A 13,217-nucleotide genomic window follows, 5' to 3' on the forward strand; every position below is an offset into this window, starting at 1 on the left:
CCCCCTACCTGTATGTCTGGATCGGGGCTGCTCCACTACCCCTGCTCCCCCCCACGTGTCTGTATCAATCTTGCTTTACCCGACCCTCCCCAACTATCTGTATCAGGGCCTCTGTCCTGTCCCCATCCATCCCCAACCCAAGTGGATGGATCAGAGTTATGCTGAGCAACGCCCCCACAGCTGGATCAGGCCCACCGGATGCATCCTGCCTGGGGAGGGACCTGGCACTATGGGGCAAAAAGGTTGGTCACCACTTATGTAAGACCATCTTTTTTGCAAAATTCAGGGATATCCACGTTTTGGGGGTCCTCTAGCTTTAAAGTCCCCATCTCTCTTTCTTGTGCCCTTTAGCTTCAAAATACTTGTGGTGTCAGGCCTAGATATTTCACCAATACGTTACTGGATCTTTCTTGGTAGGCTTAGCACTAGGAAGGGATTCTAGGGGCACATCCTCATCTTCTCCCCCCCCAAATTTAAACTCACATTTTGGCCATTCAGTATAGCTGTAGGCTCTCTATATTTTCACTTCAGATCCCTACTCCCAGCACCAGTTTTTCTTATGTGATTGCATTTTATTTAAACCATATTACTCATGCTTTACAATGAAAGAAACCCAAAGGAATTAAGCTAAACCTATTGCTATGGCTGCCTTTGACATCTGTGGTGCTGGTAGCAGTCGTGATAGTTGTAGACTGCTATGGTAATCTTTGAAATGTCAGGAATTCAGAACAGGGGCCTGCTAGAAGGTGTTCTTTCCTCTATATTGTCCACATGAAACAGCAGCAAAATAAAAATAAAAGAATGATTCAGTGATACGAGGGAATGGAGAAGTTTCAGATGGAATTAAAGTAGGCTACTGAAAGTAGGCTCACTTCCCTAGCTTTGAGGAGAGGAGGGAAGAAGTAGGTAAGAGGCAATAAATATTGGAAGAACAAAGGAGTAATAAGGTTCTTGGGGGGGGCGGGTGAGAGATGGAGAGAGAGAGAGAGAGAGAGAGAGAGAGAGAGAGAGATGGGCTGAGGGAGAGCTCAATACAAGTCACAAAGACCAGGAAAGCAATTCCCATATGAATAATCTGATAGTCTTCTACCAAAAATATCTGAACTGGTGTAAGTAGTATTATACTGTGACAGTTGTAAACCTTAAAGCTGATAGGCATCTGGGGAAGAGCCCCACTTTCTGGAGTTAAGTAGTCTTTGGCTCCTGCTCGGTGGATGATGAAGTTTAAAGACAAGATTTTCCAAAGACCAAAATACAGTTCCAAAAATTGAATTGCATTATGCAAGATGGGAACTAAGGCATTTTAGATACACAAAGTTGAGGTAGAGGTAAGGACTGTGAACTCCATAGAGGTAATGGAAAGCAGACTTAAGATGTGAAAAGAAAAAAGTGTATTGCCATGGATAATAATAAAATTATTGCAAAAGACTGAGATGAGAGATACAGTCAGAGACATAGAACAAAGAAGACTTTTACAATATTTTAAATGCTTTTGAAGCATTCCTTAATGATGGTTTAGTCATCTGTTGATTGATAGATGAAGACAGGTGCAATCGAGGAATCAGAGAGTGAGTTGACAAGAGTTTCAGAGTTGAATATCATCCACACAGAAATTATGCCCCTTGTTGAAACTGGCAATGAGATCTCTCAGCGGGAGAAGACAGGATTCACAGAAAGAAAATAAAACATCTGTAAAAAGTACACAGGGTCAGTCTTATGCATGTTAGTGCAAGTTCAACATACCTTTGCTGACTTGAATAGGATGTGCTAAGATTTACACAGTTTTAAGAGAGAGAGGAATCAGTCCCACAGTGTCTTCATTGATGCAGATAGCATTTTGGACAAGATAATCAATTAAGATAGACACCTGTGAACACGAGGAATAGGTACATTGGTTGACCCAAGGAAGAAGCTTGTATACACTGTATCTGGTCTCTTTCAACAGTATGTCTACCCCTGGAAACTTGCCTTTGCTAGAAATGTCCAAGTCAAACCTGGCTGGCTAATATTAGAAAAAACTTTTAAATGTACCCTTCCTAAGTACTTCTACTTAGACCTGACATTGGACTTCCCTTTCAAAACTCATCTTCTGATTACTATTCCTATATCTCAGCTGACTCAATAGATACTGGTACCATAGCATGTGTTTTCTATTTCAGTCAATGTCCAGTTAACAGAAATGTGCTTCATTTTGTTCCAGTTTATGCAGAATGTATCCATCTTCTTCACTGAGAGATGCCTTAAAATAGACATTTGAATAATAGCAATAATTAATACAATATAGTGGCTGTTCTAAGAGAATATCTAATATCTGAAAGTTAAAATACGTCATTTACTCAATTCTAAGTCAACCATGAATTTAAGATGACCCCCCCATAATTAGGTTCTATATATGGAAAATGTATAAATTTGTTATAATTTTCCGGGTATAGAATCTAATTATTGGAAAACTGTCTTAAATTCGTCCACGTCTCATCGCTGCAGCAGGGAAAGCAGTGATTGGGGGGGAGTCAGGTGGCTGGAGAATCATGTGCCTCCTTTGCCCTCTGCACCCGCCCCATTTCTTCCCCCTGCAGCCTTCCTGCCCCCCGTCCCCCACCACTGGCATCCTCTACCCCCAGCTCCCTGAAGTCTCTGTCCCTTCCCCCTGAAGTCTCTGTCCCTTCCCCCTCTGCTCCCCATAGTCTCTGCTCCTTCCCTTCCAGCTCCCTGCAGTCTCTGCCTTTTCCCCTTCCCCCCATTTCTATCAGAAACTGCTCAGGCTCTGCTTCCTCGCTGGAGCACATCACGTGGAAGCACAGCCCTTGCCAGGCCATACAGCAGTATCAGCTCTGTTGACTGACTGGGCAGGGGACGGAGTTTCCTTATACCCATTTCTGGGATTGAATCCAAAGGGTGCAGAGCAGGGTATCCAAAGCTGCAGAGGGCAAGTGCAGAGGGGGCAGGAGGCTGCCATGGGTCTGACTTGCCCTGACCTAGGCTGAGTGCCAGAGACAGAGCCACATCAGCTGCCTGCTCCCCACCACCCCACTTTGTATGTGAATCTAAGGCAAAGGGCTTTTCCCCCCATTCTGATTGGGGGAAAACATCTCATCTTAGATTTGAGATGATAGCTGTGGTAGTCATGTAAAAGATAGCGTGAGCTATCATTGGGGAGTCAGGTTGAATTCCATGTAAATGGTATTGTAGAATATTTTACATGAGTTTCACACGTGGCATGCAATTTACATGCTAGGGGACAAAAGAGTGACATTGTCAGTGGCATTTTGTTTTTGCTTTAGAAAGCTATGAAGACTCCAGTTTACCAGCCATGGATGATAGCATTTTCAGAAAAAGTATATACTTGTTCATTGGTTTTTGAAGATAGGCAGTTTACAATACCTAATCTCATCATCATGGTACTATCCCCTTTGTTCCCTATTTCTCAGTGCTTAAAGTGTTCACCCAGGAAATGGGAAAGCTGAATTCTAGCTCTTCAGCCTGAGGGGTTTTAAATTTACACATCCTACTTGTCAGGTAAATAACTTAACCACAAGCCTGTGAGGTGCGTAGTGGCCTTCTTGTTGGAGTGGGGCCACCAAGAGTTCAAGAGTCATTGGCCGAAAAGACAACAAGGAAGAGGGTGTCTGCCTCTGAAGGTTAGTTGTTAGGGCCCCTCACTAAGAGGCACAATCCTTTATTTTAGTTCAGATTTTCTATTCGGACTCAATATTTGCTTAATGTGAAATGCATAAATAGTACTGGGGTCAAGCAGCAGAACACAGGACTCCCTCCTTTGGGGGAGAAGTGCCATAGACACTAGGCTACATTTGGTGTCTAATGACTTTTGTGGCTTTTGGTGTGTGGTCATTTTGAATCATGTGTAAGAGGCTTGGCACCTAAACTTTAGGTGTAAGTGGTATAAGGAACCATTTTGAATCAGCACCAAACTGTCCTTAATTCCAGTGTTAAATAGAATGTTTTCTATTGATATGGACCTAAAAACTCCAATGTGCTTGTCTGAGGTTCAAATCCAACTGAAAGGAGAAGAACAATTTTGGTTGAAAGGAGGAAAGCTCTTACGTCATATTTCCTGTTTTTCTTTCTGGAATATACAAGTTCCAGATCCTAACCTTGAGAAACCTGTCATTTGACCATTGATTTGTATATGCACTCTGGTAAAATATTAACTTTTCAGACTTTTGAGGCAAGGTAATAGGGGAGGAGGCATAGGCGCAGTGTAGGGGAGGCACGGGGGCGAGCACGTGCCCCCCCCCCCCGAGATTGGCCGCCACCAAAGCTGCCATTGGTTTCTGCGAGTGGTCACTGCCCTCTCCCTCTTGCTGCTAACATGGCTGCTTGCGTCTGCGGACAGTCCCCACTTGCCACCCGCCACTTGCAACCCCCTCCCTCATCGCCAACACTGCTGCCAGTGGCTGTGGGCAGTCCCTACTTGCCACCACCAACACCAACACTGGTGGCTGCAGGCGGTCCCTGCTCTCCGCCTGCTGCTTACCACCTCCGCTGGTGTTGGTGGCAGCTATGGGCACTCCCTGCTCACTGGCAACACTGCCATTTACAAATGGTGCTCCCCCAGTCTCGGGAGGTACCAGTCATTCATGGGACGAGGGGAAAAGAACTTGAATCACTTTAAAATTGAACTAGATACATTTATGGAAGGGATTGTGATAGGTTCTTCATTCAAAAATCAGTGTACGTACTATACAGAATCAAGAACTAGTAACCCCTTATTGGGGTATAAAAGTAACTCTCCTGCAGTGTGGTACGTACCTGGCAATTCCCTGCCTCAAGGGTTTTACTGGTCAACTGCAAAGTCCTGGAAGGTTTGTTGTCCTCTCATGACTATTTTTCACTAGCTTCTGGTGTTTTTCCCCTTCCTCTCCTGGCCTTCCTCTGAAGTACTGGACATTGGCCACAGCTAAGGATGGGGTGGGGGGGTGTTGACCAGACTGTGGTACTGCTTCTGCCAATACTTAGCAATTTTCTAAGTTCATGGCTAAAGGGTCTTGCTCTTCTGCTCAGGGCTAAACAAGTTGCCAAGGTTGTAATCAGGAAGAAATTTCCACACCCCTCCTCTTCCCTCCCCATGGGTCAGACTGGCAAGGATCTTGGGGGTTTTTGCTTGCCTTTGCAACATGGGGCACAGTCCATTTCTTCAGATCCTCGAACATATATTAATCAATTGCTTTGCTATTGCAATGGGAGGACATTTGTAGTGCACTTGCCTGCACTGGTTTTTCCCTGTTGGAAAGTGACATATATGGCTGTGGACCTTGTAGCTGTGGTGTCTGAGGATTTGGAGTAGACAATTTTTAGGAGCCTTTGGTTAAAATGTTTGCCTGGGAATGTAGAGGATTGGACACATTAACAGGAGAGTCCCTTTCCAGTTCTATTATCCATAGAGCACACCATGCAGAATCTTTATGTGACCTTATTCTGAAATTTTCAAAATGTGCCCCACATGAAGAGTGGAACTATAAACTGTCTTAGGATGTAGATTCAAAACAGAATAGCAACTTCTGTCAGGCTCATGACAAGGGCTGTCACTGCCTCAGACGACACTTTTCAAACTGAAGCATCTAGAATTAGACAGCTAACCTATATTTAACAATTTTCAAAATTGCTGACCACCTGTTGCTCCAGCTGGGTTCAGCTGGGGGAGGGATATACTCAGAACCTCTGAAACTCAGGTCACTTTTATTTAAGTCTGAGACCTAAATTTAAACATGTTGGCCATAGCTGCTGATTGTTTTGTCTCTCAGAACTTGCTGTTGCATTTAAAATATGGATGTGCTATACAATGAAAGGGTACTGCAGGAAAACATAAAGGTTCCTGTCTATTCCCAACTTTCTGTCATGGAAAAAGGAACTGGTCGTGCCGAATGACATTAAGTACTATAATCATCATCAATCATGAGCCCTGACTGCTGGGCTTCATGCATCCTCACTTATTTAAGGGTGCTGGAAAAGGCTAAGAAAATGTTAATAGGCCGGGAATCCCTTAAGCTACCCACCCACACCAGCCAACCATACCACTGCAGTCTTTCTTGCAGCTGCCTACCAAAAATAGAGCAAGAATGGTAAGCTCCATATCATATGGCCTCCAGAAGTAGCATCATATTCAGACAAAAATTTTCCACAATGCTGACTTACTGCACATGCTCTGCAGCCAGCTCTAAACTGGGGGAAAGCCTGAAATTCAGAGTTAAGCCTCAAAATTTGTCTTTATTCCATCATCTGGTGACAGAAAAATATAATCTGGATAATCCTTTACAGTTCAGCCAGTCTAGCAGCACCAGTCTGAGTGCAGTGTTAGGTTTAATTATGAATTACTTTGCAGTTTGTCAGCCTGTATCATGGGCTTAGACATTATTTAAACATTTTTTTGTCTATGAATGTGTTTAGCTCTCTCTCTATCACATTTATGCATTTATTGACAGAGGCACCATCACAAACTGCCTCTTTAAGTTTGTAATTATTGCTGTCTTGGAGCATTTACATTTTGAAAGGGAACAGAGAACATAATATAAAATACAATTACTACAAAAGCAGGTGTGCTACTCAGCAAACAGAAGAAAACCGTGTAGCAGTGATATGCCATCGCAGTTTTAGATTAGTGCAATTCTTTATTGCTGTAGAGGGATAGCACTGAGCAGTCCTTGTACATTTTACTGAATTCATTTAAATGTGATGGTTTCCATTGGGGCCTCAACTTGGACTATGTTTACAGCAGTCCAGATGTGAAAGGTTGGTTCCTCATTAAGTCACCCTGATCTTCTAATCCTTGGTTTCTAATGCTGTGTTTTATCTGAAGGTTTTATCTAACAACATATCCAGGTCACATGAAGGATATGGAAAACAGCTCACAGAGCAATCTCAGGGGGGTGGTTTAAGAAGATGTGCATGAGGATGTTTATGGGGTGTGAGAATGGGATTCTATTCCTTCTCCATATTGAGTGTTATTGAATCAAACTCCATAGACTTAGAGGACTATACTTATAGTGGTTCAGCCATACACAAGAGGAGAATCTGACCTCAGCTGCAGCCAGGTCCATACCATATGCCATTCAAGGGTTCTGGGCTCCAGCAACTCTTACTCTTCTACTCCACCCACACAGTTAGGACCTGATTAGAGGAATTTGGAATTGATGTTGTTGGGTTGCGATGTGATATACATTTTTTTCTGTTTCCTAAAAACATGATGTTTGTTTAGAATGTCCTTACCTTCTAATTTTCTAAGTTTTCAGTGACTGAATTATACAAATGAAGTGAACAGCAGGTGCAGTTTTGCCACTTAGCAGTCTCTTGGGCATATGGGCCTGGAATCTACATTGACAAGTGTATCATCAGTGGTTGGATTAAGATATTGTCCAAAGCAAACTAAGACGGATGAATCAAGGGACTTATGTACTCTGTTCAGGTGCAGAATTCACAAACCTGAATTATGTGCCCAAGTTCTCTGCACAGTAAATGAAGAGAATTAAGTGGCTTGGTCCGAGATTCATGATATCCAGAACTCTAAATGGGTGGATGCCAAAAACAGCCAGTATGAAATGCTTAAGAAGGCTGAGTGTCTGAAATACCATCTCCTTCCTGGATTTAGGTTCCTAACTGCATATCAGAGTGAGGCATTTACATGAGACTGGAATGTACTGCCTGAAAACCTCTCTTACATTAAGTTCCTTCAGGTATAGCTGATTGGTTGCTCACCATTAAATTATATAGTAATATAATAGTTACAGCACTAAGCCAGGAAGTGGGAGATCCAGATACAATGCCCTGAGAAAATTTAAATCTAGATCTCCAACTTCTGAGGACCATGCCCATACCATTGGGCTGTAGGCAAGGCTGGAAAAAGGAGGCCTTTTCTACCCCTTCTGTTGCAGATATGCCACTATATGGCCAACAGTGCAAGATGCACAGGGCTAGAAAAAGAGCATAAGCAGGAGGGGGCATGACTAAAACTCTGTGATGTTACTAACTGCCTTGGGGAGTAGGGGTTGAATCCTAAGTTCTGATCTCAGCTTTCTAACACTGTTCATGTCATCTATCCAAGGACAATTTAATGAAGCAGTTCTAGGAGCAGGGACCTGAAGCCAGGTCTCTTGCTTTAGGTGAAAGCTGTCATCACTGGGCTACAGTCACAATTTCTCTTGCTTGTTCGCTTTGGCTTCATGAATCTTGTTCACATTTCACCTAAGTTACACCTGGTGAGATTAAGTCTTGGACAAACAACTTGGGAGGAGTATAAGAATATTGCTCGGGTGTGCAGGGATGAAGTCAGGAAGGCCAAAGTGCAATTGGAGTTGCAGCTAGCAAGGGACATGAAGGGTAACAAGAAGGGTTTCTATAAGTATGTTAGCAGCAAGAGGAAGGTCAGGGAAAGTGTAAATCCTTTACTGAATTGGGGAGGCAACCTAGTGACAAATAATGAGAAAAAGGCTGAAGTGCTCAATGCCATTTTTAACTCAGTCTTCATAGGCAAGGTCATCTCCCAGACTATGCACTGAGTAGCACATTTTGGGGAGAAGGTGAGCAGCCAACAGTGGTGAAAGAACAGGTTAGGGACTATTTAGAAAAGCTGGATGTGTACAAGTCTGTGGGGCCAGATGAAATGCATCCAAGGGTACTGAGGGAGTTGCCTAGAGTGATTGCAGAGCCACAGGCCATTGTCTTTGAAAACTTGTGGCAATCAGGGGAGGTCCTAGACAATTGGAAAAGAGCAAAAATAGTGCCCATCTTTAAGAAAGGGAATAAGGGTGATCCAGGGAACTACAGGCCAGTCAACCTCATCTCAGTTCTTGGAAGAATCATGGAGCAGGTCCTCAAAGAATCAATTTTTAAGCACTTGGAGAAGAAGAAAGTGATTAGGAACAATCAGCATGGATTCACCAGGGGCAAGTCATGCCCGACCAACCTGACTGCCTTCTATGATGAAATGACTGACTCTGTGGATGTGAGGAGACCAGTGATTGTGACATACCTTGACTTCAGCAAGGCTTTTGATACCATCTCACAGCATTCTTGCAAGCAACCTGAGGAAGTATGGGTTGGATGAATGAATGGATTGCAAGGTGGATAGAAAGCTGGCTGGATTGTAGAGCTCAATAGGTCGTAATCAATGGCTCAACATCTAGTTGGTAGCCAGTATCAAGTGGAGTGCCCCAGGAGTTGGTTCTGGGGCTGGTTTTGTTCAATATCTTTATTAATGATCTAGAAGATGGGATGTAGTGCACCCTCAGCAAGTTCATGGATGACACCAAGATTGGGGGTGTAATAGATATACTGGAGGGTAGAACTAGGATTTACAATGACCTAGAAAAATTGGACTGGGCTAAAAGAAATATCATGAGATTCAACAAGGACAAGTGCAAAGTCCTGCACTTAGGATGGAAGAATCCCATGCAGTGCTACAGCTTAGGGACTGACTGGCTAGGCAGCAGCTCTGCAAAAAAGGATCTAGGGGTTACAGTAGACAATAAGATGGATATGAGTTAGCAGTGTGCCCTTGTTGCCAAGAAGGCTAACAACATATTAAGCTGAATTAGTAGGAGCGTTGCTGGCAGATCAAGGGAAGTAATTATTCCCCTCTATTCTGCAGTGGTGAGGCCACATCTGGAGTACTGTGTCCAGTTTTGGCTCCCACACTATAGAAAGGTTCTGGACAAATTGGAGAGAGTCCAGCAGACAGCAATGAAAATGGTTCGCGGCTGGGGCATGTGACTTATGAGGTGAGGATGGGGGTACTGGGTTTATTTACTTTTGAATGTATTCAGTTCAAACACCCATAAAATGTGTAAAAAAGTGCATTTTAAATATTTTCATTGGGAAAAGTTAAAATGACAAAATATTCTGGGCGCGCAAAGCCACATTTTTCTCTCATTAAAGTATTTTTTTAGTTAAAACTGTTAGGTTAAAGTAGTAAAACATTACACAACTTTTTGGCGTATGTCTGCACCATTTCCAATGCCAATAATTGTATCATGGGACTTGATAGAATGTTTGGTGTTCTTAAAGCTCCAGTGTCTGAATGTCATGATTATGAAAGAGAGTTAGCTGTCACTATTCAAAAAATGAGTAAGTTTTTTGCCCTTTAGTTGCAGACAAATTCTAAAAAATATGGACTCCTAAGGGCAAATAACATGATAAACAGTAAATGTATCATTGTTTAAAATGAAGATAGTCTTTTTTTTTCTAAAGCTTGATTCATGATTTTTGAATCAGTGTCAGTAGTGTCACAAAAATCAGTGCTACTGATCTATTAATACAGGACTTTGGAATGCATTCTTAATGTACTAATTTTATCAGCATAACTTAAGGACACAAAGAGTTGCATGTTTTTGTGATTTAAGTACATCAGAGGGCTGAGGCTCAGGGTTAAGAGCAACATATTTCAAATATTGGAGCCAGACGGCAATTCAGTCTAATAATGTTCATGTCTACCATTTCCTGAAATTTGCTGGTACATGACCTCTTAACTGCATATATGAGACCCAACAACAAACTCTGTTATGTGGTGCCAACAAATGACATTAACTTCAGCTGCTTTATTAAATTGCTACCCAAGCTGGTTTATATTCATAGTAAACACGACATAGCATATGACCAACTAATTCACGGTGTCCCGGCTAATCTGATAGCCTATATTCTTTTCTTGTGCTCATGAAACGACTATTTACCTTAATCATAGTAAAGCACACAAAGGAAAAACCCAGCCTTCTTAAATTCCATGCCAGAGTATCCTGTACATTACAACAAGCTTGCTTGTGATTCTTTTTGAAACAGGCATTTGGGATGCATTAGGCAAATAGTACCTTGAGTTGAGCCATTCCTTTAAGAGGCTCCATTTTTGTGGTCACCTGTAATGTACAGATATCAGGAATCAAATGGCATGGCTTTGAGAAAAAGCACATGTTGTGCAGGCTTTGGTCAGAACAAATGTGTTCCTAAATCTTCTCTTCCAGAGTGAAGTGTAAAGAAATAGTCCTGTAATTAATGCTTTAAAATCACTACCTGAAAGGAGAGGAAAGTAATGAAAACAGCAGTTTTGACTGCAGACTGCAAATAGTAACACAATTCTAATTTTTATAATAATCAGAAGGCTGAAGCAATAGAGAAATATTGAAATACTATGGAAATGAAAACCATGTAATTAAGAAGAATGCAGAAGTGCTAAGATGCTCCACATATGTATGTTGGGTTAGGGAAAATATGATAAATTATATAGTCTGAGAATTAGTATGTGATCGTATAGCATTAATATATTGTGCATAATCTTAATTTTGGCATTTCCTGTTTAGTATGTAATCTTACTGTTGTCTTAGGGCTCATTTTCTCAAAGTACTGAGCAACTCTGCAAGGTGATGGGACTGCAGTTGAACTGTCAAGGATTGCAATATTCTTCTATTTTGCTATTGGACCATGCTGCACACAGAACCTTCACACACATACTACATTTATTGAATTTACCCATACAATTCTCCTTCAACATGTAGGTCTATATTTTCAAAACTGTGGTTAAACAAATTTAATTAGTAAAAGTGAAGGGGCATCGGTTTGCTCTGGAATGTAAGGAATTTTGAGAATAAGAATGAATGAATCTCCTTGAAATTAAAGACATTTGAAAGCATACTCCTGACTAATCCCACTTATATTAATAGGCCTATGCACCCGTCGGGCTTCGATCATCTGGTCACGTGCCGCCTGGCTTTGGATGTATATGGCTGTCCGTCGCTCTGTCCCTGTGGTCTTGCTGAACGGATGTCCCTCCCTGGGGTAGTTTCTTTCCCAATCTCACCGGCCACGACTTCGTTTATTCTTTCAGTGGTGGGGTCTGACTACTGGGGCTCGCACACGTCTGGGACCTCTAGGCAGCAGTCTTCTGCGAGGCTCCAACCTCCCCTATACCTCGCCCTGAAACCCAGCCACCACGGGTTGCTGATGTCTCTCTCGGCCTGACCCCCGCTTTAAGTATTCTGGGCTCTCCTGTAGATATATATTAGGCCTAACCCAATTACCCAAATCAGAGTTATACCTTAATGGGTATGCACGGTCATCTCGATTCCCTCTACAACAAAACCCTTCTTCTGATTGAGCCAATACTAGGGCTCTACGCACCAAACCTCTCAACCCCTCCAGAGGTGGGAAACAGAAAAACACAAAAGAAAGAATGCTATCAATACCAGTGGCTTCCTGACTACACCAAAATGGGCCAGCCTGGCCCGGGAGTTTCTAACTGGCCCTGTCCTATGTATGCCTATGCCTGGCAGCTACCACCCTCTCCCTTCCATTCTGTGGATCATCTGCATATTAGCTGGACCCTTGATGATCCCTCTAGTTCCGCCTACTTTGTGTCCCCCGTTGGGCAGCTCTATGCAGCTGGAGCTTGTCTTCTGCAGCCCCTCCTGCTGCTTAGGCTCTTCGTTCCCCACCTGGGGCCACTCCTGGAGCCTGGCCGAACCCACACCGATCCCACCTGGCTTGATGCCTAGGGTTCTGTCACTCTCTCTTCTTCCTCGGGGACAACCCTGGTTGTCACCTTCTTCCTTCTGATGTCTTGGATTCTCTCCCTTGAATCCTCCGTCTGAATGAGGTGTGTCCGCCTCCTCTCTCCCTGGACCGCTGCTGGCGTCTTCCTTACAATGGGCTTCAAGGCAGCTTTCTGCCCCGTGAGAGGTGGTCCTGCCTTCTCTAACCCCTAATAGGGGTTCCGGGAATACCTTCCCTTCTGACACGCTTCCCGGTCTCTCCCCTGCTCCCTCGCCCGTGACACCTTTCATTCCTCTGTGCTGGCTCCTCCTGTTCCTCTCCACAGCTGGCCGCAGTTTTAAAAAGACACGGCTAATGAGCCGTGCAGGTCCCACCGCCGCTTCCGGTTTCGCCACAGCACCAGCTGCAGGTAAGAGATTCTTCATCTTTTTCTCTCTCTCCTTGCCTTCCCTGGGACATTCTGGCCCCCAGGGATCCCCCTTGACCCCTCGGGGTCTGTCCCTTGTATCCTCCCTGGGACAGCCTACTTATACACAGGGTTAAGAACATACATTGTGGCAGCAGGGTCAGGGCGTTGGTGTCCCATCTCTCAGGCCTTCAATGTTATAAGTGTAGTTATAAGTCTTGATTCAGGAAATTACTTAAGTTTGGACTTAAATCCATCCCTATTCAAGAAGGCACCCACACAGTCAATAGGGTCGCCAACTGGCTGGAGGGCCGCACCCAGA

At 43.5% G+C, this 13,217-nt stretch overlaps 1 pseudogene; it reads left to right on the top strand.

The window, feature by feature from the left end:
- Positions 1-8,285: 8,285 nt before the first annotated feature.
- LOC109302609 lies at positions 8,286-9,725 on the top strand (annotated as a pseudogene).
- Positions 9,726-13,217: the final 3,492 nt, after the last annotated feature.

This window comes from Gavialis gangeticus, unplaced genomic scaffold (genome assembly GCF_001723915.1).
Source record: "Gavialis gangeticus isolate Ggan-Ray unplaced genomic scaffold, GavGan_comp1, whole genome shotgun sequence".
Taxonomy (NCBI): Eukaryota; Metazoa; Chordata; order Crocodylia; family Gavialidae; genus Gavialis; species Gavialis gangeticus.